At 38.2% G+C, this 25056-nt stretch overlaps 1 protein-coding gene and 1 long non-coding RNA gene across 9 annotated transcripts in view; one reads left to right on the top strand and one right to left on the bottom strand.

Moving 5' to 3' along the window:
* LOC5571133 (interference hedgehog) overlaps nucleotides 1-24155 on the bottom strand; it is a 302494-nt gene extending 278339 nt beyond the window's left edge. For 6 of the 8 annotated variants that reach the window (XM_021852050.1, XM_021852047.1, XM_021852046.1 and 3 more), the window contains exon 1: nucleotides 22698-24138. The gene's annotated coding sequence lies outside the window, so the exon portion shown is untranslated. Of the gene's footprint in view, nucleotides 1-22697 lie in introns of all 8 variants that reach the window. The other 2 variants (XR_002501910.1, XM_021852051.1) reach the window with 2 other exon arrangements.
* LOC110678756 lies at nucleotides 170-474 on the top strand. The gene is made up of 2 exons (XR_002501912.1): nucleotides 170-230; nucleotides 288-474. It is a non-coding gene; the product is annotated as an uncharacterized LOC110678756 (long non-coding RNA).
* Nucleotides 24156-25056: the final 901 nt, after the last annotated feature.

Raw genomic sequence — 25056 nt, forward strand, 5'->3', positions numbered from 1 at the left:
ATAAATCTGTCAACAAATTTACCGAAACATCTGTGATTTCTCAGCATTACCGAAAACTGTAAATTATTCTGCTGAAACTTCGGTAATCGATATGACAGATTACCGAAATCGGTAATGTCGTAATTTGAAGACGTCAAACCGTGACGTGTGATTTTTTTCATCGTTGCAAAAAAGTTCTTGGAGCGGCTTAGTCATTTCAATCATTTTGTAGGCTAATAAGTACGAAGAAGGTAACTGAAGTACAGTTTGGATGTTTTCTGTGTAATGATAAACTAAATTATTTGCAGGCCGGCCATCAACAAGTGCTGTTTTGAATTATGTTTCCCCGGTCACACGGACGATATCGCTTTTGATCGATGCACCTGAAATAAGTTCCATATGCGTATAAACTTTATTGTTGTATCCAACAAGTTAACAATATTATGTTTTATCTGTTCCATATCATCTGAATGAATAAAATAGTTTCATTGATTATGATTTGCTTTTCGCTCTATGAAAAATTTGGTTTCCGAGAGAAAAAAACCCGGGGGTCTGTGGTTACAGTTTTTCGGTAAACGATTACCAAAGGATCGGTTAGTTTGACAGCTGCGCTCCAAAATGCAAATCACCGAACGATCGGTAGTGTGTTGGATTACCGAACGGATTACCGACTGGTCAGCTGTTGAGATTTCGGTAAATGGATTACCGAATTCGGTAATCTGATCTAAGTGTGTAATATGACATAATAGGCCTTTTCATGTGACAGATCCGTCTATGCATTTGTTTACATCGGTGGAGGACCGGTGCTAACACGGGCCTGTCATTTTCATAGAAGAACTGTCAAAGTGCTTCTCGATCATCTGATTTGAGACGTCATGTGAATAGGCCTATGCACCGTAATTTGAATTGTTTATTACTTATCTTAAGGTGAAGATGAATCGAAGCCAAACTTCAAATTTTCAAGAGCACAAATCTTGAGAACCGAACACCCATTTGAGCTGAAAACTCAATCGATTGGTCATCACCAGCCAGTGACCAATTGATTAAGTTTTCAGCTTCAACGGATGTTTGGTTCTCCAGATTTGTGCTCTTGAAAATTTAAAGTTTGGCTTCAATGCATCTTCACCTTAAAACTCATGTTGAGGAGTGATACACGCTTGTCACGCTTTTTGTATGAGTCTCCAACAAACTTCGTAGGGCTTGTCATGCTATGCCTGACCCCCTCTGCTCTCCTTGGGGCGTTATGTAGTTTGTGCGTGACCTCTTACACAGAAAAAGACGTAGCATTCTACTCACTTTTTATCGACCACGTTAAGTAGGTTAAGGTGAAATGGCGTGTAACTCAAAGAATCATTAGAATCGTCATTGGTGTAGTAGAGCTTAGTGACGAACACTCGCATACGCTCATCATCTTCTTCTTTCTGGCGTTACGTCCCCACTGGGACAGAGCCTGCTTCTCAGCTTAGTGTTCTTATGAGCACTTTTACAGTTATTAACTGAGAGCTTACTATGCCAATGACCATTTTTGCATGTGTATATCGTGTGGCAGGTACGAAGACACTCTATGCCCTGGGAAGTCTAGAAAATTTCCAACCCGAAAAGATCCTCGACCGGTGGGTTTCGAACCCACGACCCTCAGCTTGGTCATGCTGAATAGCTGCGCGTTTACCACTACGGCTATCTGGGCCGTAATGTATCAGTGTGAATAATGGCATTAATTATTATTCCAGGTTGGATCCTGGGATTGTAACGTGCGTTGATGAGTCTCAGTTTTGGTGGAACCGGAGATTCCAGTGTGGATCCTAGGAATAGAAATTTGATCCTTGGTTTCCAAGAGGAATCCTAGAAGTCCAGTTCAATTCCTAGGATTCCGGTGTGAATTCTCGGATCCCAGTGTAGATCTCGGGATTCCAATATGGATCCTGGATTCCCGGGGTGTGATTCCCGATTGTGGATAAAACAAATCCATTAAGATAAATCCATTGGGGATTTTTTGTGTCCAGTGTGGGTCTTGGAATTACAGTATAGATTCTGGATTTCTGGCGTGGATCCTGGAGTTCTAGTGAACTTTCCTGTATTCCAGCGTAGATGGTAGTATTCTATTGAGCATTCTTTAATTCCCGTGGGAATGATTGAATTGAAATCCTCAGATTCCTGCGAGAATTCTGGGCTTTCAGTAGCAATACTGTGTGAATCCTGTGAGATTTGTGTTGAAATACTGTGCAAATGTTGTGGAAATACTGCGGAAAAAATGAGCAAATAGTTTCAAAATAAATTGGGAATCCAACGGGAATCCTGGTATTCTTGTGAATGTTCCGTGGAAATCGTCTGGCAATTCTGAAAGGAACGGGTGAGTTCGGAGGGAATCCTGAGGGAGTTATGTGGCAAACAAATAGTATTCCTGAATAGAGAGTCCTGTGGTAATACTTTGGGATTCACGTAAGAATCCCAGAAGGATCATGTAAGAATTCTCTTGGAATTTTGTGCGAAACCTGTGGGAATAGTGTTGAAATACTGCGGTAATTTACAGAATCTTATGGGAATGCCGTTTGGTTTCTATTGGCATCCTGGGGGAATTCGTATGGAAGTTCTGTGGGAATCTGGTGGACATTCTTTGAGATTGCTGTTGGAATCCTGTTTGATAACTTTAAGAATTCTGTCCGAATGCTTCAAGAGCCCTCAGAGATTGACCAGATACAACACATCAGCATATGATTGTAGTGGGGCAACACATTTGCACAAACATACCGGCCCCCAAAACCTACGGTTTTCTATTACATTGGCAGCTATAATCAACGAACAGGGAACAAATACATATAATGATAGAACACTATGATACACAACAATATCGCAAGTCTCCGGCAATCGCACTCGCCATTGTAGAGGAACATGGTTCTTGACCAAGCTTGCTGCAGCTTACGGCGAATCAGGAACGCATCATGTTCTGCCAGACGGCTACCTTGACGGCCACACCATCGTAGCTGGGAGGGTAGCGGAGACCTTGGAGTAAAGATGAGCAATCACAAAACCATTGACGCACTGGTCGATAACGAAATAAAATATTGAAACTGCATGTAGGTATCATTCTCCAGCCAAAGTGATGAATTAATTGCTGCTGTGTTGATTGCGAAGACAGATAGACGATGATATGCTTCGTCGAATAGGTAGTTCGATATTTTCACTGCGATCGGATCTGTTTTGTACATTTTCGATCCATTTCGATCACACTTCTTTTTAACGACTGGTCACTGCACCATTTTTTATGTTGGCGCTCGCCAGTTACCCTACGTTGTGCTTTCCAATTTACACCAAAATTCGTCGGTTGGCAAGGGTCCAAACTAGGCGACAGCACCCTATTTCTCGATCTTAACGTTCACAGGCAGCAGCAACACGGTAGCACGACGGGGACGAATCGGCTATCCTTTAGAAGACACTTTCTTCACTCTTCAGCTATGTATAACACCGCTCTAGATACATGCGACTTGTAATTTTATTGAACACTTCACAAGTAGACTCAACTCTATAGTTCCTTAAATTTATTCTCCGGCCACAGATTCTTATTGGAATTAGCAGGTGTTCTCTGATCAACGCTTTAACTCTAACTGGGTGGGGTGGCTGATCTGAGTATGCTGGTTAGCTATCGTCATCATCGGTGGGTTAACTGTGTTGCCAGAATAACCAGACAAGCACGTCTAAAACCACGGACCGATAGCACCATCAACTGGATGAGATGATAGTTCTCACACAGTGCCGCCAGATTTGATAATGAACCAACAGCCATATTTGTGGATTTTTTTAAGTATGCAAAAAAAACCTTGTTAAAAAGTAATAATATCCTAGTTTTCAACTGGCAGAAAAGTGACAAACACACGCGAAGACACAAATGAGTCCACCTGAAAAATATAGTTTAGATAATTGCCTTTCAAATACATATTAATTTTTTTGCAACTTGCCAAAACATTTTAGTGTAAAAAACGTGAATTCTCAACAATAAATTTTCGGTATGTTCAGTAAAGTTTTTTATTTTGAAAATATACATATAGTCCTAGAATATTGTAAGTCATGAGAATCACCGTAGAAAAAGTTAATATTTGTACTTTTGATATGGTTTTTAAATGAAAATCGTTATAAATCAAAATATTCGAAGACAATTTTCACCATTTAACATTTCCAACAACTTTGTCGAGGACACCAATTGCTTCTATCGACAAACAGAGAAATTCAAACTCACTTATGAGTAAATTAATCAAAAATTTCTTGAAATCAAAAATTGCCGCTTAATATATGCCGTAACTTTGCTGAACAAAGTATTACAATATTTTCACTCTTTGCCACTGAAAAAACGATGATCGTGTTTTTTTTTTTTCAATTTTAAACCACTGTACGCTGGTCACATTTTTTCCTAATCATTACTAGCATTCTAGAAGGTCCAACAAAATCCAAAACCTTACCAAAATGGATTACTTGTTTTGCTCATGTTCACAGTTGATCAGCAGAAATTTAATCGTTATATTTTGTATGAAAAAAAGACATCTTCAAATTTCTCGAAAATGAGAACATTTTTCGAAAACATATTTCAAGACCTCTTGCTGACTAAGCTCATCTAAGCTGTAAATCTAGACCCAGTGTTTTAAATCTTCCGAATACATTGCCCATACTTCAAAGGAAAGAACTGTAGGTATTGCTCTACTAAGCCGGATCGTCAAAACCGGGTGTGGGATGCAAACGACTCAGACAAACCTGCCATAACTAGACCGAGTAAACAATATTTCAATCAACACTCACTAAGCAAGCGACGACGTCGCCATCGTTTCAATCTAGTTAGTCGGTTGGCTAGTAAGCCAACGCCGTGTTCATCAACGCAGATGGCTTCGTAGAAAATACCCACTTTTCAGACTGTGATTTCCTTTCTTGCAAGATTCCCCTAAAATACTCAAAATTAATGTTGGTTCTAAATTTTGGCATTCCTACACGGAGACGGAATTCAACTCAATTTTGGGTTGTTTCAACGCAATTCCGTAGTTGAGCCCAATAACTCAATTTTGGCTAAATTTCCAAGGTCCCCTCTAGGTAGTTTGTCTTTCAATCCATTAGAAAAATATACTCAATTTTGGGTTGATTTAACGCAAAATTGAGTTCTTTCGACCCAATCATAAGAAAAGTTGCATTTACCCAAATTTGGCTTATTGGGCCAAAGTACCCCCATTGGGTAGATGCAGCTCTCTCTATTTTTGACAACATTCGTGTGGGAGAAAGAGAAAACCGAGAGATTTTGGGTTGAAACTATAATCGATATACTTAATTTTGGGTAAAGTAAACTCAAAAATTAGGTAAAAATATTTCTCCGTGTACGCAACTTTCGTTAGTTTCAAGTCACTTGCCCATTGCGCAAGTGCGACGCTACGCAACTCATACGGCACTGAGTACAACGCCATAAATCATTCGTCATCCAGCCTATTTCGGTTGAGTATCACTCTCGGGCGGACTTCCTTTTTCCGATAAAGAAATAAAAATACATTAGGAATTGAAGCTTTCCATTCGACGGCGGCGGTGACGTTCCTCATCCGCGCTGCACTTCATTCACAAATCGGAATCCACCACCATTAAGGTGAAGCGGCGTGTAAGTCAAAGAATCATTAGAATCATCATTGATGTAATAGTAGTAGTGTCGCCTTTCCATGTATATTTTCAAAACAAACAAACAAAACATATAACATTTGTGTTAAGCATATTTTTATGTAAACACATGGGAAATTTAGTAGATTGACGAGTATTAGAAATCAAAATCAACTCTTCAATCGTACATATCAAAAGAAAACATTACAATTTAATGAAGGGCAACGAAATTTCTCAGTTTTTAATTGGATTTATCTCATATTTTTGTTATGCATCGGTACGGTTTATGTTTGCAAGGGATGACGGTGTTGCCAGGTGATTGGTGACAGATTTTTCTAGCAATTTTTATATGCTTATTTTCGGAACATTTGCTGCATATCATAAAAACTTATTATTTTGCAAATAGTTTTCCATCACAAGATCACTGAATTAATAAAATTTTAGTGATTTTTGTGATCAATTCACATTAAATGCTATGATTTTACAGATAGCAACTCTGACATCACTGCGCTCAACGATCGCGATGATTGTGCACACATGATAGACGCGTTCCGACGCATCCCGACGCATCGCACTGTGGAGCTTTTCAATTATTTTGGGTGGTCCAAATTGATAAACTATTGGTATGATTTTATGTTTCGTAGAGATGGTTTTTGTAATTTGAGAGAATCGAAAAACAAACAACGTATGAATTTCAAGTTTCTATGCTTTGCCCAACCTATCCGCACTGAAAATTAATACAACAGAAAAAAAGTTGGATATTTTAGACTATAAACACAGGCATGTCTCAGTGTGCGGTGGCGGCGTCGATTCGCAGCAAGTGAAAACCACCGCCATAATAGTTTTGAGTGTTGCGGTTGATAAAACTTTATAAATATTTGATTCCCGTTTGAAATGTGTTCCTTTAAGGGAAGTAAATGAAAGATTTGTTTAGTGGAAGTGTAGTGAACGCAATATGAAATCCAAAACACAAATGTTTGCTGCAGAATTACAATGGAAAAGGTAAGCACCTTCTATTTACAAGTGTAGTTGTGTGAGGCAATGAAATGCGGCATAAAATCGGAGATTTTTTTGAGAATATAAATCTCATGTATATTGTCGCTAAATTGATAATGCTGTACCTGAAAGTGTTGATTAAATATTGAAATACCACCTGAAGCATTTTTCTTCGCATAAATTATCCATTAAATCAGGTGATAAGCAGTTATATTTCATCGATGTTGCAAATACCAATACTATCATAACAATATGTTAATGATTTTGGAAGAAGCCATTTTGTGATGACGCACCAAAAGGCCTTAAACCATTAGGGAACCCACGGTGTCCATCATCGTCAATCGTCATCATCCTGTAACCCTGCAAATCACATCCCGTAGTCTATGGTGGATTGGGTATAGTGGCTGGTGGGTTTGGAGCGCGCACGGAGAACCCATCAATCATCACGCGGCAAATCACCCAACGAAGAAGACGGAACGCGTCGATCAAATTGACACCGGGATGCCAAAAGCGAAATCAAAACGCGAATTCGCCATGGCATATCATATCATCATAGTTGGCCGCCGCCTCCGCATGGCTTGCTACGATTGTAGTTATCTGCGCTTGTCATCGCGAAGGCGCCCATTAGGTTTTGTTCGGTGGCAGGGCTGGTAGCAGGTCCCTTACAGTAAAATACTTGTGATAGTGTCACGACTATGCATGTCGTAGTTCCCCAAAAATCTGTAAGAAATATCTTTAGAAATTTGTCTGACAGGATTCCTAGAAAAATCTATATAAAAATTCTTATCTCTTGCTTCCTGTTTGGATTTTTTATCCTTGGTTCCTATATGGTCTCTTCCTAGTTTTGGTTTTTGAAGATCCCATTTTCAAGACACGCAGTCGCTACCAGCCCTGGGTTAGTGATAAGCATGCGAATCACTGCCACTCAAATTATGATTTTGCGCGCAACTGCCTATCTCGAGCGGTACTCACTTGACCACAATATTTTTCGGGCTATCTAATCATTGATCGGTTTGTAAACGGCTATAATAAATATCCCTCAGTGCGGCCACTTTAAGCTTCGGGCCCGGCCATGGTAATTTTTCTGGAGCGACCGCTCGAACCTGATTCAAACTCGGTCGGGAGGTTGGATTTCTGGTTGCGTGACCCAAGCCTCATCCGGTGTGTGTGTGTTTTCCTGCGAAAACAACCTAAATAATGAATAGGGAGCGGTCCCGCTTCCAAACTCCATCTTGGCAGAAGCAACATGTCTTACGTGGGGATATCAATTGCCGTGCGAATGTGCCTCCGGTAACAACCTGCTAATTATATTTGCAGGTCCGCGCGTCCATCTTTGGATCTTGGCGGAGGAATTCTTGATGCTTTCCCGATCAGAAATGCATAACAGAAAAGTAACTCATTTATAGAAAAAAATTGATATTTACCATAGAGACCAATTTCATATTGCAGTCAACTCTTCCTTAAGGCTGGTTTGCTACTGACAAGAAAAGGAATCGCCTATCTTGATGCGTGGAAAATTTCTTCCAAGAAATGGTCAAGAAAATCACATTTTTCTGATCGCAGTACGCAGTTGAGAAGAAATGTCACTTCAAAGGGGGCTCTCTGTAGGAAATTTCTTGACCCATTCAGTCAAGGAATTTCTTTACTTTTCTTGAGCGAAACAGCATACTTAGCTTTACTCAATAATAATGAGTCGCTATTTAGTATCTCGATATCGAATTAGAGAACGATAGTAAAATTTGGTTTTCATGGCTACCTTGATGGTCCCTTGAATCACATTTGCACAGGTTTTGTGTTCTATAACTCAATACCTCTCGAACTTGATGGTTGCTTCAATACAATATCGAGTTATGGAGCATTTAACCTTTCGGTCGCCGCGCGAATTTTTGTAACGCGAGTAGTCGCGCGTTGTAATTTGTACAACACCCTTGGTTTTGCGAATATCTCAGGAGTCTGACCACTTAGAAAGATGACGTCTTCGGCAAAGTTATTCAGTAGCTCAAGGGCTATCATTATTTTAGCCAATAAATTCGAAATTTTGCCACTAGGCGGCGATAGTGAGCATGAAACTTTTGTATCGTAGATCTCAGGATCCTGACCACTTAGAAAGTTGGCGTCTTCGGCAAAGTTGCTCGGTAACTTATGGACTATCATTGTTTGAGCTAGTTGATTAAAAATTTTGTCACCAGGCAGCGCTAGTGAGTATAAAACCTTTGTTTTCTCAAACATCTCAGAAGTCTGAACACTTGGAAAGACGGTGTCTTCGGCAGAGTTGTTCAGTAGTTCAAATTCTTTCTTTATTTAATCCTTAAAGCTCGAGATTTTGTAAAATGATGATAGTTCCTGAGCTTCTGAACAACTTTGTTGAAGGTGCCTGTCTAAAAAGTCAAGATCCTGCAGTATCCGAAAAACAAAAATTTTATGCTCACTAGCGCCGCCTGGTGGCAAAATATTTTATTTCTTCCATCAAATAATGATAGTCCTTGAGCTACTGAACTACTTTGCCGAAGACACTATCTTTCTAAGTGGTCAGGCTCCTGAGATATCTGCAAACAAAAATTTCATGCACACTAGCGCCGCCTAGTGGCAAAATTTTGAATCAACTAGCTCGAACAATGATAGTCCTTAACTTACTAAACAACTTTGCCCAAGACGCCATCCTTCTAAATGATCAGGATCCAAATAAATTTGCAAAACAAAAGTAAAACTTCCATGCTCACTAGTGCCACCTAGCGGTCAAATTTCGAATTAAATGCGGTACCATCAGATAGCGCTTCACATCCAGAGCAACTTTTCTAAAGACCTCAAGTTTCTATATTATCTGGATTTTGAGATATACCGATTTCAAACTGTGGTTTACTCGAACCGTATATAGTGCGTTCATTATTATGCGACTTTCATGTACATTTGTTGATTTTACCGCATTATCAAGGGTCATACTGTAAATAAAAACCGTCGAGTATTATTCTTAAGAAGATTCTTGAGGAATACATTTTGGTTTGGTGTCGATAGATATCTTTGTTGCAAAATGATAGCATATAAATCACAACTATTGTACAAAGTACAACAGCGCGACAGCCCGAAGGTTAAGTGTATGTCATAACTAAAACAGGTTTGGTTATAATAATAAAAAAAGCCGCAAAATTACTTTATATTGATATTAAACATGTTATTTCTAATTACCTCTGTTATAATCAATCATTAAACTCTCGACTATTAAATCGTATTTCATACTTATTTAAATAAATTTATACCAAGGCCAGTTATGATAGTAATATTGTTTCATGAATTGGAGACACATTTTTTTATTATTTTAGCATTCAGCATTAATATCCCTGGTTGTTATAGTCGTGTCATTCCTTCATGATCGGGTAGGCTCTTGGGTTCTGTAATTTTATGTTCCGAGAGTAGCTTTCGCTAGCTGGGCTCGTTTTTGATATTGGCTGATGGCGTAATTGCTTCTCGTGGGGCATAATTTTCTGGAAACTGCATGTCGGGAGCAGGCTCGTTCATAAATATCGTGTAGAACAAGGTAGTCATTGTCCTGTTGAATGGAAGTCCGTACAGGGCTTATTCCGAATATGTTATTTATTTTTTAACAACTAAGTACTAACATTTTTGATAAAACTACATTACAGTTAGCTGAAGCTCGATTGCAGAGAACATACGGTTTCAATACACAAAATGCGGTGGAAGAGACGCTTGAAGAGATATGCTATGCTTCCCTCATATTAACCCCTCTACCGGCAGCTTCAAATTTTACCGCAATATACATATTCAAATCGTTATAACTTTTTTGTTTTTCAATACGTTTTCACCATTTTTTTCACCAGTTTGCAAAAACTTTCCTAGTTGAGGACCGACATTCTCTATTAAAATGTCTTAGGCGGTCATTTTTTTGTTTTGGTCAATTTATCAAAAATAAAATCAAATATGGACTATATATGCAAAGTAGCCACCCCGAAAAAAATATACAAATCAGTTAAGAATTTTTGGAGATATCTGAAAATTTCGGTATGATGGCTTTTGAAGTTTTCAAGATCTTTATTTGACCAGCGTGGTACCAGGAGCTTAAATGATCATTACTCAAAGACGGCTGCACCGAATTGCTTCATTTTTCCACAACACACTCTCATTGATGTATTGTTCCGTAGCCTGATAAATTAAAGAGTGGTTATGGTTACGCATCGATCCCCCAAGAAATTTTAGAATATCTCTAGATCCAGATGACCAATGATCAATATCGACACAGATTCTGGAACTAGAAGAGTTTTTTGAGAACTTCTGAGAAAATGGTGCAACAATATCGAGAAACAAAAAAGTTAGTGCGATTTGAATTTAATTTTTGCGGTAAAAATGAAGCTGATAGTTGAGGTCTTGATATAGATTTCACGCACATCTTAACACTATAAAATGAGATTTGTCGTACTCAAAAATATGATATTAAATACCATCCAAATTCAAATTCAGTTGTTCTACACGTAATCTGACTTCAAAAAAGTCAGTTTGAGGTTCATTATGAAAAAACATTCGTTTAAGGATTGTAACAACAATTTTTATACCATGACTTCCTTCAATATTTGATAAATGAAGCTAAAACAAACGTAATTGCAGAAAGACTTAATTTTCAAGCAGAATTTCAATGAATTATATGCTAATATTCTCAAAAAACTCTGGAAATAGATGCCAATGCCAAGAAATGTTTCACACAAAATATTTGGCAGGATTATAAAAATAAACAGGCAGGTTTTTCAAAAAATGTTGCACAAAATTCTCTTAAAATTCTCGGAATGGCTCCATAAGCAAGATTCTCAGAGAATCTTTAACAAGATTCCATAGAAGTCTATGCCAGAATTTTTATCGGATACTATGCGTCATTTTGTGAAATTCTGGACAAGATTACTATCTAATCCTAAGCAAGATTTTAACAGAATCTTAGGAGAGTTTGTAATGCAATTATGAGGCTTTTTTAATCCTTGACTGCATTTCTGATACTTACCAGAATGAATACTAGATACAATTCTAGAAACCTCGGAAAGAATTCTCATTTATTTCTAAGCATGATTTTCGCACAATCTTGATCAAGATTTTTATACATTTCGGGTCATTATTCTTACAAAATCCTATGCAGGATTTTGACAGAATTCTCAGCATAATTCTTATCCATATCTATCCATTGACCCTGTGAAAGGTTAAAAAATATCATGGTTGTTTTTTCAAAGTATCATGTGCAAGATTATTGCATGATGTCGAACAAAAGACTTTCACAAAATAACGCAGCATGCTTAGTAGCATCTATCTGTTTTTCGATTTCCCATTTAAGGCTGATTTGCTGCTGACAAGAGAATAATCGCCTATACCGATGCGTGGGAAATTTCTTCAGGAAAAGGTTAAGAAAACCCCGTTTCTTTGATCGCAGTACGCAGTTGAGAAAAAATGTCATTTCAAATGGACCTCTCTGTAGGAAATTTCTTGATCCATTCAGTCAAGGAATTTCTTTACTTTTCCTGAGCGAAACAGCATACTTAGCTTTAAGCCTGATTTGCTACTGAAAAGGAATTGCTAAAGAAATTTCTCGCCGATTCCTAGCAGAAATTGTCTAAAAGCGACTCCCATTTGAACTGACATTTATTTTCAACTGCGTACTGCGATCAGAAAAAAGCCCATTCTTGATCGATTCCTTGCAGAAATTTTCCATGCATCAAGATAGACCGAGAAATTACTTGTCAGCAGCGTATCAGGCTTTAAAAAGAAATCCTTTATTGGCTGACTGCAGCTAGATTCCATACGAAAATATATGTATCGAGAGGGATTCGCGATAAGGGCCTATCTGACAAATCAATAACAATGAGAAAATAACCAATGAAATTTTTTTGTGCAATTTTTAATCCCAATTGGAGAAAATATACTCCAACTTTAACTATTTCACTTTAATACACATTTCATAAACCTAGTTCCAAAATCCCCATCAATACCACACACATCTCCTTCAATTTTCATAGCTATTTCGTAATAAAAAAAATATAAAGTTTCGCCTTAAACGCACTCAAGAATGCCAGTATCGCCCAATGTTATGAGCCTGTAATCGATATTATTTTCAGTGTCGCCTATTACTTTTGCGCCGTGTTTTCATTATGGTTTCAATTAAGCCCACCATGTACGCCTTGTTTATGTTTTGTTTGCAGTGTCGCCGTTTACTCTCGCCGTGTTTTGATTTCGATTTCAGATGCGCCCATTACTTTGATAAACAAAAACACAGGCGTAATCAATACAGTGTGTGGTTTTGCATGAGGTGAAGTTTCGTCTTCTACAAATTTGCGTTTTTTTGAATAGTTAAATTATCGAAAGGGGAAAAGTTCAAGTGCAGTGAATAGACAATCAAGCTACAATTTCACCGCTATAGTTTCCTAAATTGTGTACATTTTGTCAGTTTCGCCTAATTCGCGAATCTTTCTAGGTATAAAATAATGAGGAGCCGCCACACATTGTTTATTGTTTCTTCAATTTGGCCCGCGGTTCAAAAAGGTTGAGCAGGCCTATTCTAGGTATTGCATTTTGTACTGCACTTCAACAAGGCAAGGTTGATGACCATTCCAAGACCAACAAGTTGTCTACACGTATAAAAATCTGATCCCCAAATCATGATTTACAAATCATAAAATTCATAAATTGCTTAGGTCATAATATCAGGATCACAAATCATGGTTCCTGGAGTCATAATCATGATTCTTAATAAGCGTAACATCCAGGGTGAAAACACTAAGCGGTGCGCTTTGCTTCAACTCATTCGTTTCGATCACCTCGATTTCAACATGAGACAGTGGTGGTGTGGTATTATACAGGACTCTTAATCGAAAGATTCGTGGTTCGGTTCTCAGTTTTTGTTTTTTATTTATTTTTATTTTGTCGATCATAAACGGATGCGCGACTCAGCTTTTTTGGCATTTGAATCATGATTCCGAGCAACCAGCAACAAAAACCTAACACGTGTGTTGCTTTACGGCAATTTGACTCATGATATCATGAGTCCAAATCATGGTGTATTTTCATAAGATGAAACACGCCGGAATCATGATATCCTGAGCCATAATCTTCTTTTTTGGATTCTGATTTCTACCCGTGTAAATTTGTTGAAAATTGCATGGTTTGGCAAGCTATATGTAGTTGTGGTATGAATAGCATGATCATCATAACACGGAGAAAAAACACCTTAGTTTGAAACAACCAAAATTTTGGTTAAATTTCAAACTAACAATCTTGTTGTATTAAATTCAAAATTTGTTGTTCCAAATTCATTGCTTTGTTTGAAACTAATTTGTTTTATAGGCTGTTTCAATGTAGAATCGTTGTTTCTTTTCAATGTATATAATGGTTGTTTCGAACTAATTTTTAGTTTGTTTTCACAAACAACTGGTTTGATTTTACCAAAAACAAGGTTGTTTGTTTCTCCGACTAACAATAATTGTCAAGATAAATAAAAGGTTTGATTCTACCAAAGCAATGCTTTGAAACAAACTAAGATTTTAGTCGCGTTAAAAACAACCAAAGTTTTAGTTTGTTACAAACTTATCTCATGTGTTGTTTCTTTTTTTTGCTTTCCGTCAGATAAAGGTATAGTTAACTGCAGTTACCCTCGGAATCGAAAAGAGAACAACACTATTGAGTGTGTTTTCAGTGAAAGGTTTTTCAATTGAATATTCTTATGAATGTAATTTGAGTGAGTATTCATTCTTAATCTTATCTAAATAATACTTTCATTTTTCAAGGTCCGGTTGAACTCTTTCGTTATAATGAATGTGAAAATACTCATGTATCCAAGGCAACGAGAAACTGATGCTGCTTCTGGCTCTCCATTTTTCTATTCTATTCTTCAGCAGAGTGGTAAGACAAACTTCCTCAAAGTTTTGGATGTGCTGATTATAAATATCGTAAATGTAATTTCAGATGAACAGAAAGTGCGTCATGGCTAGAAACCGCCAGTAGAGATCATCTTTGACGGAGACTTTCTTTTGATAGAAGGGCTTGTTGTTTCAGGATTGAAAATAATAATTATTAAAAAAAACATGTATTTCATGGAATCTTGAATAAATAATACTACAATAAACATGCTTTGTCATCAATAAAAAAAATGAAAAGATAAATCGCAAATAAGTACCTCACCCAAAACCAGAAAATTGGTTGAATCAACCAGCAAATTTGTTTGTTTTGAATTGATTCTTGTTTGAATCAAACCACTGTTCTTAGTTTGAAACAACCTACGTTCTTGGTTGTTTCATGTACTGTCAAATTGAACAACAAATGATTTGGTTGTTTCAACCTAAGATTTGTTGAAATCATCTAGAATATGTTGGTACGTACAACATGAAATCTTAGTTTGTTTTCAACAATGCATTTGGTTGATTCAAACCCTAATTTTGTTTGTGCATAATTCAAACTAATGTTTTGTTTGAAATCAACTAATAATTGGTTGTTTTTACTATTTATTTTTCTCCGTGAACCACTCTTACAATTAATCAGTAAGTGCACGCCAAAGAGTGCACGGAAATGGCTCTTGTCGTTTAAACAGAAGTACATGCATTCTGTATTATTATGACCTGATTTAGCGTCATGCTATTTTAGAAATGTGGCTCATAGCTAATATGTAAGGGACAGCATTGACATTGTATCAAGAGCTTGTAACCCTCCAAATGCCAATTGTAAGAATTTAATCCATAGTGAGCCAACGCCTCTTATAAACGAAAGGAGAAAAAAATAATGAGAAATATTTTTCAAAAAAAAAAAACGCGAGAAAGAATCCAAAACTATAATGTAAATTTTACACCTTATCGGACGTCGATTTGTAATCGTCGCGAGCCAACCAGCCGCTGCGAATTTGACGTTTCATCATTCTTACCAACACCACGGCAAATCAGCACCTTTGATTCATTTGCTGGCGACGACATTGTCGATCTGTTTGAAAGTTGGCTTTGCGTTTGAACTAGACTAATATGTGAAAAGAGCGGAATGAAACAGACAATAACTAAGAGCATTGTGCCAAGTCTAATGCATGAAATCACATGAAAAGTTCGAGCATAAGTGATGATTTTTCATGTTAATGTTAATTGGGTCCTAAAATATTTAACGAATTCTTGTTTTTATATAATAAAACGAAAGAGCATGTTCTTACCACTACTTTAGCAATTTTTCAAGCATGATCAAAAGTGTCGAGGTTAATACTTGGAACCATTTTCAAAATTAAAGTTTAAATATGTTGATCAAATTACGGCTACAACATATTTAAACTTTAATTTTGAAAATGGTTCCAAGTATTAACCTTGACACTTTTGATCATGTTTGGCGTTCACTTTGTCGATAAGAATGCCCAAAAGCTTATAGTTCTAACACTGGGGTTATTCCGATCTGACATTTCGGAAGGGACACGGAAAACAAAGAGAGCATAGATGTGACTCGGGGCCGATTTCCTTTTAGCAGGTCGGAATCTCCGTAATTGGGTTGCGAATCAGCTTTAAGGCCGGTTTGCTACTGACAAGAAAAGGAATCGCCTATCTCGATGCGTGGAAAATTTCTCCCAAGAAATGGTCAAGTAAATCACTTTTTTCTGATCGCAGTACGCAGTTGAGAAGAAAAGTCACTTCAAAGGGGGCTCTCTGTAGGAAATTTCTTGACCCTTTCAGTCAAGGAATTTCTTTACTTTTCTTGAGCAAAACAGCATATTTAGCTTTAAGCTGAAACAAATTTATTCATTGCATTTATTTGTTCAAGTTACATACCTATAATACACTTACAACAATCGGTTTCGAGCATGTTACAAATTCGTCTTCTCTTTTACCTCGATGCTCATACAGTTACATATCTGTGATATAGTTTTAGGCTTTATTAAGTTCAATTAGATTTAAGAAACTCACTGTGATAACTTACGCTGTGATACAATAATTTAAGTTCAAAAGGAATTTCTTGTGGCTTTCCACATATTAATTTTAAGTCTAGATATAAGTTTTATGTTCGTTTCGTGAACTTCCTTCAACACACCTTACACGTTCCTAATCGTTCGGGATCGATCGAAAAGGTAAAGTGACAGTTTTTTTTGCTTCCTATTGTTCTAACTGAGTTCTCGCGGACATCTCTCAATATACTACGTAGCAAACTAGGAAAGAACAGTGTTGGCAGCAACAGGTGTGATAAAATCTGAAAAACCGTAAAAAAAGTTTTTGTTTTACTTAACCAACCAAATGTGTTTCTGGCCTAAACTTAAGCGTTTTGCACTAAAATTGGAACAGGGCTTTAGGACTTCATTTACTATTTTGTGTCGTAAAATCAATTGGATTTTTAAGAATAATTGAAAGAACTGTCTACTGCGAGTTTTTTTTTTTTTTGGCTAAATGTTGCTGTACGCAAACTTTATAATTAAACTGGTACAGATAAATCTACAGGAGCAATTGTTAGCCATTCAAGTAATCCCTGGATGAAGATCTCTACATATATACCAAAATAATGGAAGATTAATTATGTGATTAGTGCTTTTCATAATATACATATAAGGGGACATGTGTTTGAACTTATGTTTGTAAGTATTTTGTAAAATCATGTTCAATTGCATGTTTTAAGTGAGGCTTTTTACACTTATTGATTATAACAGGTAAACAACAGAGGGACCCAAATTCTCGTAACAGCCCAAGTAACCACAAGCATTATAACATTGCACGTATTCTACTGCATATCAACAACATTGATGCAACATTGCTTTTATTCAACAAATTTCAAGAGCTGTCAAGCAATAAAGCATTAACCCTACATTACAAATGTATCAATGCACTAACATCACTTTATAAATTGTACTGCTGCATTAATATTACTTTATAAGTTGCTTCATTGCTTCATCGTCCTTCTTGCATTAATTTAACTGTAAAAGTGCCCTTTTCCACTTTCAAACTACTTTAATGGTAGGCTTACGACAATGCAGCTGCATTATATATGCAATGATATAATGGATAAACATTAGTGAAGGATTAATCTACATATCATGTACGCAGTCCAAAAGTATTTTGCAAATTCACCAGTAAATAATAAATTATTTTAATATAGACAAATTATCGTAAATCAGGTAAACAGGTAGCGGATAATCATCCCAACCAAGATTGATTGAAGGGAGGTTCAGTGATCTAAGCAGTCAGTGGGTGCGAAGTGAGGTCAGCTACAGGGGAGGTGAAAGTGACAGATGGCGAGTATGTTTTCATGTATCGTTTCTATGGGAATGTTAGGGATTGTTTACCACAGAAAACAAATCCTACCGGTAAGTGAAAATTTTCTCCCGCATTTCTGAGTAACGTTTACCTTCATCGTGTGTTTTAGAGGATGTAAAATGCAAGTGTTTCATTAATTAAAGTGAGGAAAAGCTACTAGGATGCTACATTTCTTCTATGACTAGTAAAATTAAAAGCCGAACGAAACGGGATGGAGCGTGGCTGTGAAAAATGTTTGGAGGTACGTCTTGAGTTAGCACCTTCAAACCAAAACAAACTCGCCAGCTGTCAGTATTTCAAAATGGCGAATTAAACATTCTGACACATTGAAGTACCTCCCTTCTAGATACCTTGATCCCAACCTTTTGATTGTAACGTATTCGCAAATCGAATAGAATGCGCCAGTGGTGGATGTTTCCAAAGTCAGTTTCGCTCTTTTCACATGTTAGTCTATAATTGTATGAGGATTTTTATTAGAACTAATCGAAGATGTCACTAGAGTTGTGCTTAGGAATCCTAAGTTATACTACCTTCAGACTAGAGCTTATATTACGTAATAGAGGCTCTCTTGATATCAGAAACCATGCGTCTAGTTTTCAATGGAAATAAAAAGTATGACGTTTGATATTAAGATAGCCTATATATCACGTAATGTCAGCTCTAGTCTGAACGTAGCATGAGGATCTCAGAAGAAATCCAAATATCTTCAAAAATACACCTATGACCTTGTAAGACATTCGCTTGAAGCCTCAAAATATCAGTTGAACACGTCAAAATTCTAGAAGGAGTGGCTTTTTCAAAAACATTAGAAATTATAACTAGATAGTGGTGGAGGTGCGAAAAAAACCTGCCATTAATTTGTGTTTTTAACAATTCTGCCACAGGAGAATAGCTGAGACGAGACTCGCGGAGACGGTCTTCTTTTTCTGCGATTGCTGAGTTTTTTTTTTCTTATTCCACTCAGTGTTTACATCCATCTTGAGCAAGCCGTTCAAGATCTCACATGATCATCTCAGCAAAAATCTATAGCGCTTGCATCACATCGAAGCGTAAACGGCATTTTCAGTAAAATTTCACGTCAGCAAACATATCAGACATTATAAACAATTAGTCTTGTGTTTAGATTTATCAGCATCTTTAGAAAAACTGTTCCGGTGACTGAGGTTTTTCATAATAGTTTATTGTGAATACAATATTTTTCACTTTTTCTGTCATAAAATCGACGGGGTGCATTTGACGTTTCGTGACAGCGAAATCTGGGCTGCATATGAAGTTGATATTTTTCCTCTTCGCGAGTCTCTCTCAGAATAGTAGATACTGGTGAAAATGGGAAAATATTTCCCATGGGCCTTTTATTTACTACACAATGTTTCTTTGATGTTTATTGCACACTTAGATTAAATTACTGGGGTCGGTAAAATTTTACTGGGTTTTGAAACTACCGAAAAAGTCAGTAAAATGAAAACGCCACGCGTAATTGAAAAGCAAATTTCACCATGTTTTATTCTTTATCGATATATGATACAAAAAGAATGCTCTCTGCAAAATTTCAGTGAAAAATCTCTGTTTTTCGATTTCTGACATTTTTTTTAGTTTACTGACTTTTTCGGTAGTTCAAAAACCCAGTTATTTTTACCGAACAGATTGAGTTTGTACATTTCACAAACAATAGCAAAACCTTTATGTTGCATACCGTTTTGACTCATATTTCGATCACTTACGGCCAACATTGACTTCAAATGCATCTGATAGACATAAATTAGCTGATAATTGTGACTATTACCTGTTAGGTGTGGCGATAAAAATGGCGATTTAAACTTGTGCAGTATTGTTTTTAGGTAAAAGTATGGAACAACATTTTGATTCAAATGCCGAACACTGTGTTCATCCTGTTTCATATTTCGAACAGCACGAATATATCATATTGAAATGTATAATAATGCAAATAAATTTATCTGAGCTAGTTTTATTGATCTCGAACTAGATAATCATCACTACTCGCGATAAATAAAATAGATTTGAAGACGTTAAAATTGGAATACAATTGATACTTCAGATAATCAAGTTAGTTCAACGTATTTCAATTGGAGCCTTAGAGTTTGATACAAACTGAAAATAGTTGTCTTATATCTGAACATGAGTCAATTTTGTTTTGCATTCAACACATATGATTTTTTACTTTTATGGTCTTAACAAACCAAAAATACAGAACAAAATAATGTATATTTGTGTTGACATTACATATTGTTTGCCTTTACAATAAATTTTCTGCGTGTACGCTCAAGTCAGCCACTAGCAAACCCAAAGGCGATCCATGGTGTAGCGACTTGTGATGCTTACCTACAAGGTGAAACCCTCATCGCTTGTACCCCCCGAAAGCAAAACGGGATCTTACGTATCGAGATTGGTTCAGTCCAGTTAGTTCCAATATTTGAGCTGGTTGTTAGAGCGAACGGTGCTACAATAAGTCCATTACTGGTCGCTAATTTCAACTCACATCGGAAAGATTCTAATTGGTGTCGAAGATTCTTCGCAGTTGTTAAATATTGTATCAGAATGGTTGTCAATGAGCAAATGAAAAAAATGATTGTACAGCAGTATTTGTATTTTCAAAATTCACCAGCGCATTAATACAACCATAGCCTAAACATATCGAAAGAATCTTAACGAAGTAATTAAAAACATTCTTATACAAGCGATTTTTTAAAATGTTACGTAAAAAAGAAAAAAAAAGAGGACCATAATAGTATAATTATATCTATCAATGTAATCAAGATTTTCTAGTTTGTTGGATTAGCAGACAGCTACTCATGGATTGCTTAGATTATTTCTTGATTTCAATATTTCTTCTATTGAAACATCACAAGGCCAGCTCCAGAGGCACTTTCTTCGCCATATGTGAGATTTGGACTCATCAATTCATATTACAGCCAACTCTACCGTACTCGATATTTCGCATCTCGATATCGAATTAGAGAACCATAGTAAAAGTTGGTTTTCATGGCTACCTCGATGGTATCTTGGATCGCATTTGCACAGATGTTGTGTTCTATAAATCGATGCTTCCCTAACTCGTCCCTTCAATATCGAATTATGGAGAGTTGACGTAATTAGTGAAAAACAGTTTAAGAAGTTTTCCATGTAGAATAACACAAACAGAAGAACATTCCATAATGATCAAGTATAACCGACATCAATTAGAATCTTCTCGAGGTCAGTAAAAAGATCGCACAAAGTCCATGAATCCATTGTAACGCAAAAAGCTCTAACCACCAGCTCAAATATTGAAACCTAACAGAACCAAACTCGACCCGTGCATTCCCGTGTCTTGGTTGCTCCCAAGCGGAACACGTTACTTGACCTTACCTTGATGGTGGTACCTCACCAAGGTTCGCCTTCTTGGGATGCTGGTGCTTCGATCTCCTAAGCCCGCAACCATGAACAAGAGGAACAGAGAGAGAGAGAGAGAGAGAGAGAGAGAGAGAGAGAGAGAGAGAGAGAGAGAGAGAGAGAGAGAGAGAGAGAGAGAGAGAGAGAGAGAGAGAGAGAGAGAGAGAGAGAGAGAGAGAGAGAGAGAGAGAGAGAGAGAGAGAGAGAGAGAGAGAGAGAGAGAGAGAGAGAGAGAGAGAGAGAGAGAGAGAGAGAGAGAGAGAGAGAGAGAGAGAGAGAGAGAGAGAGAGAGAGAGAGAGAGAGAGAGAGAGAGAGAGAGAGAGAGAGAGAGAGAGAGAGAGAGAGAGAGAGAGAGAGAGAGAGAGAGAGAGAGGAGGGGGAGAGCCACAGAAACAGAAGGCAAAAAATTCCAATCTTTTTCCAATTTCTTCCACATCCCAGCTTCTTCGTCCATGACTGCGCGGATGACTTGGATGTGCACCATCGTCGTCGTCTTCGTCATTTCATTTGACCGTCCATGGTCTCGTTATGCACAGCCATGGGCGTAAACAGAGGGACAAGGGGTCTGATGCTTCTTCCTGGACAATAGAAAATAGTTTCATAATATTATTAATAAGGAAAAAACTCAGCAATCGCAGAAAAAGAAGACCGTCTCCGCGAGTCTCGTCTCAGGTAACTAGATGGATCGCTGGATGGATCGCATATGAAGCTCTTCCTAAGTAGATTTTAAGCCATTCTTTGAATAGGTTCAGATCCCATCCTATTCGCCATTGTAGAGATACAAAAACAAGTATTATTTCAGAGCTGTTCAGAATACTAGTGACGTTCATTATTTTACCATAATGGACCGATGCACAAGTTCACTAATTTGACGTTAAAGCGGTGCCGTATTCACTCGTTGCCATGGTCACGTAAATAGCATGGCATCGCTAAAACGTCAAATAATGAACTCGTGCATTGATCCATAGTGATCATGATTTCCCAGCCTACTGTAGTTAACTGAATTCGTTGCTTAATTGACAAAACTAATAACTCGCATCTTGGATTCAGAAACCCACTATGCCAACTGCAATTGAATGGAAAGGGGTTTCGATCCTTCAAAGTACAACGTTTCATACACAAATCTAGAAGCCTACGCCCATGTGCACAGCGCACCCGTATATCGTATCCCATACACGGAATGCTCCCATATCAACTCTCGTTTCTTGAGCAGCGGGTTTCGTGTTTGTTCAACTTGATCGCCGCATTTCGATCGGATAGGAGCCCAAAGCCCAAACAACCGACTCTGGAACAGTACACTCAGTCAAGAAAAAAGGGCCGAGAATGTGTGTTTTCAACTTTTCCAGTGTTCCTTCGCCGTTTCTCGTCCGTCCGTCTTTTGACTTCAAGTAACCAACCATCCCAAAGAGGAAAGATGTGTGGTTGTTATTATTATCTTCCCGCTTCCCACCCTCACACCATCCTTCGCCACTCACCGAAGTTGCTTCAAGTTGATATGTTGAGTTGTTGTGTGTAGCCCTTGGCGGCAGTTTGTCAGTTCCTCGTTCTGTCTTCGTCTCTGGCTCTTTCCTTCTGGTTGCGTTGTTATTAGTTGGTAATTTCTAAACTCTGAATTACATTACTTTTTGCTTGGCAGTCTCCTGTCTCGCATTTGTGTACGTGAGTCCAGCTGACTCGGCAGGTTTTTTTTTTCGGGTCTGACGTTTTTACTGTGTTTATGCGCGCCTTTCATCCAATTGCAATCTCCTTGCCAAAAACGATCAGCATTGATTTACTCTCCGATCACCTGAATCGCATCTAGTATTCGTCATTCACACCGATTGACTCACTTGTCACTTGACAGCGAAGCTGTTTCGCCTTCTCACCCACAATCGCTGCCACTGAACGCTGACAGAAGTTGACGGCAATGTGATTTAAATTTGATTCAGAAGAAATATATACATTCCTACGGAAATCACTGAAACAGCACTTTTCTTCCTTCGGCTTTTGGCCGTCCCACACACTTCCCAAAAACAACAGAAAAGCTCACTCTTGATCGTTTACTCACACACACTGCTTGGCATCGGCAATATCAGCACGAGCACAACAACACCAACTCGATCGCCGGACGGATCTTTTCTCCTGCCGCGCCGCTTCTTGCACTGATTTCTTTCTCCGTTTTGTACACTCTTCCGCCGCGCTGCGAGAAGAACGGCGGCTGATCTTCTCTTTGCTTAATATTTCGCGTTCACTTGTCACTTTGCATGCGGGTTGCTACGACGACGACGACGACTACTTGGATGGACGACGTCGGCGGTAGCGAGATGTTCGCCTCGTCCGCCCTTGCTTCCCCTTGCGTTTCCGCTGAGGGGGATCGATGCCTTGCGCGCGAGGCTTGTTAAAAATACCACCCAAACACACGGTGAGCGCAATATTTGTAGGTCTAACGCGCCCCTCGTCGCTCAGCAAAATTGACTCGCATTCGCGTACTCACTTGCTTTACCACTTCGAGTGTGTTTTCAACAACCCCAAGCTATGGCCACTTATTTTTGGCAGACAACAAATTCAACGGAAACCACAATATGATTCCTGTAACCGAATTTCCACTCTTAACTCTTTCACCAAACTCATCTGAGCCTACTTGGAACTAGATTCCCTCGTACGCGGCACCTTTGTCCCGCTCCGATCGCACTAGGTCAAACCCCTACTCGGATCAAAGTATGCCTCAACTTGCAGCGAAAAGCGGCCCAAAGTTCAGGACCACCTTCGTCGTCGGCCGGGTTAATCTTAGACGCGCGATCTTGGCCGAAAAATAAAGAGGAAAAAAATCAAATTCCCTCAAACGGCACCACGATTGCAAAACTCACGCGAGACAACGCCACGACAAAACACTTGCGAACGGGAGCGATGAATGTGAACGACTGACCCGCCGCAGCCGGCCAACGAACGAATGAACCCTTTTCGGTTAAGTCCCATCCGTCCATCCATCGTCTTCTTGAGCGAATGTGGGAAGATGAGGGAAAATCGTCGATTAACTTTATGAGTGTTTGTGTGAATGGGGGAGTGAAATTTCCTTCAGAATGAGAATCGAACGAGAGAGAAAGAGGAGAGAGAGTGATGCAACGGATGGTTCGGTGACACACGCCGTCTTCGTCGGAAGGTGAGTTTTTATTTACAAACAGAGAGCGGAAAGTGCATTCACCGGCATTGCATTGGGGCCCGGTCCGAAGATGCTTATCTTGAATGGGTCCGCTCAGGACGGATGAATGGTGGGAAACTATGAGAGAGAACCGTAATGAATAGAGAGCAGCAACTGACTCACCGTTCAAACTAGAGACGACGAAACTGCTGGGATGTCTTGAAGCAGTGAAGTATAGAAGATATCATACTTATATTCAAATCATGAAGGAAATTCAGCGGAGACTTAATTATTAATTAAGGTAACGAATTTACGATTTTTGATGTTGATTTTGTTTTTGACGTTGGATAACGTCTTACGGCAACATACTGGGGTACAATTTCGAAAAACGAAATTCGTTCGCGTCACGAAAAGTGGTTAGATTTTGACTGTTAATAACGCCCGGATAGATTTTCGTGATTCTTGCACCAATTGATTGGAAATTTTTCTACGAATCGACTCCAATAATGGAAACTATTGATTTTCATGACTAATCTATTGAAAAATCGGTAAATATCGAGGCATGTCTTAATTTCCACAGAAAAGCACATTTTTCTTGCTGTTATAAGGTTTTGAAGTTTACATGTACACGACGTAACACGTGTCAAATATACACACGTTTGTTCGGATCTACTCAAAAGTGAGTAGAATTCGACTCACTTCGGAACAAAGTGGAA

The sequence above is a fragment of the Aedes aegypti genome, chromosome 3 (genome assembly GCF_002204515.2).
Source record: "Aedes aegypti strain LVP_AGWG chromosome 3, AaegL5.0 Primary Assembly, whole genome shotgun sequence".
In the NCBI taxonomy this organism is placed as follows: domain Eukaryota; kingdom Metazoa; phylum Arthropoda; class Insecta; order Diptera; family Culicidae; genus Aedes; species Aedes aegypti.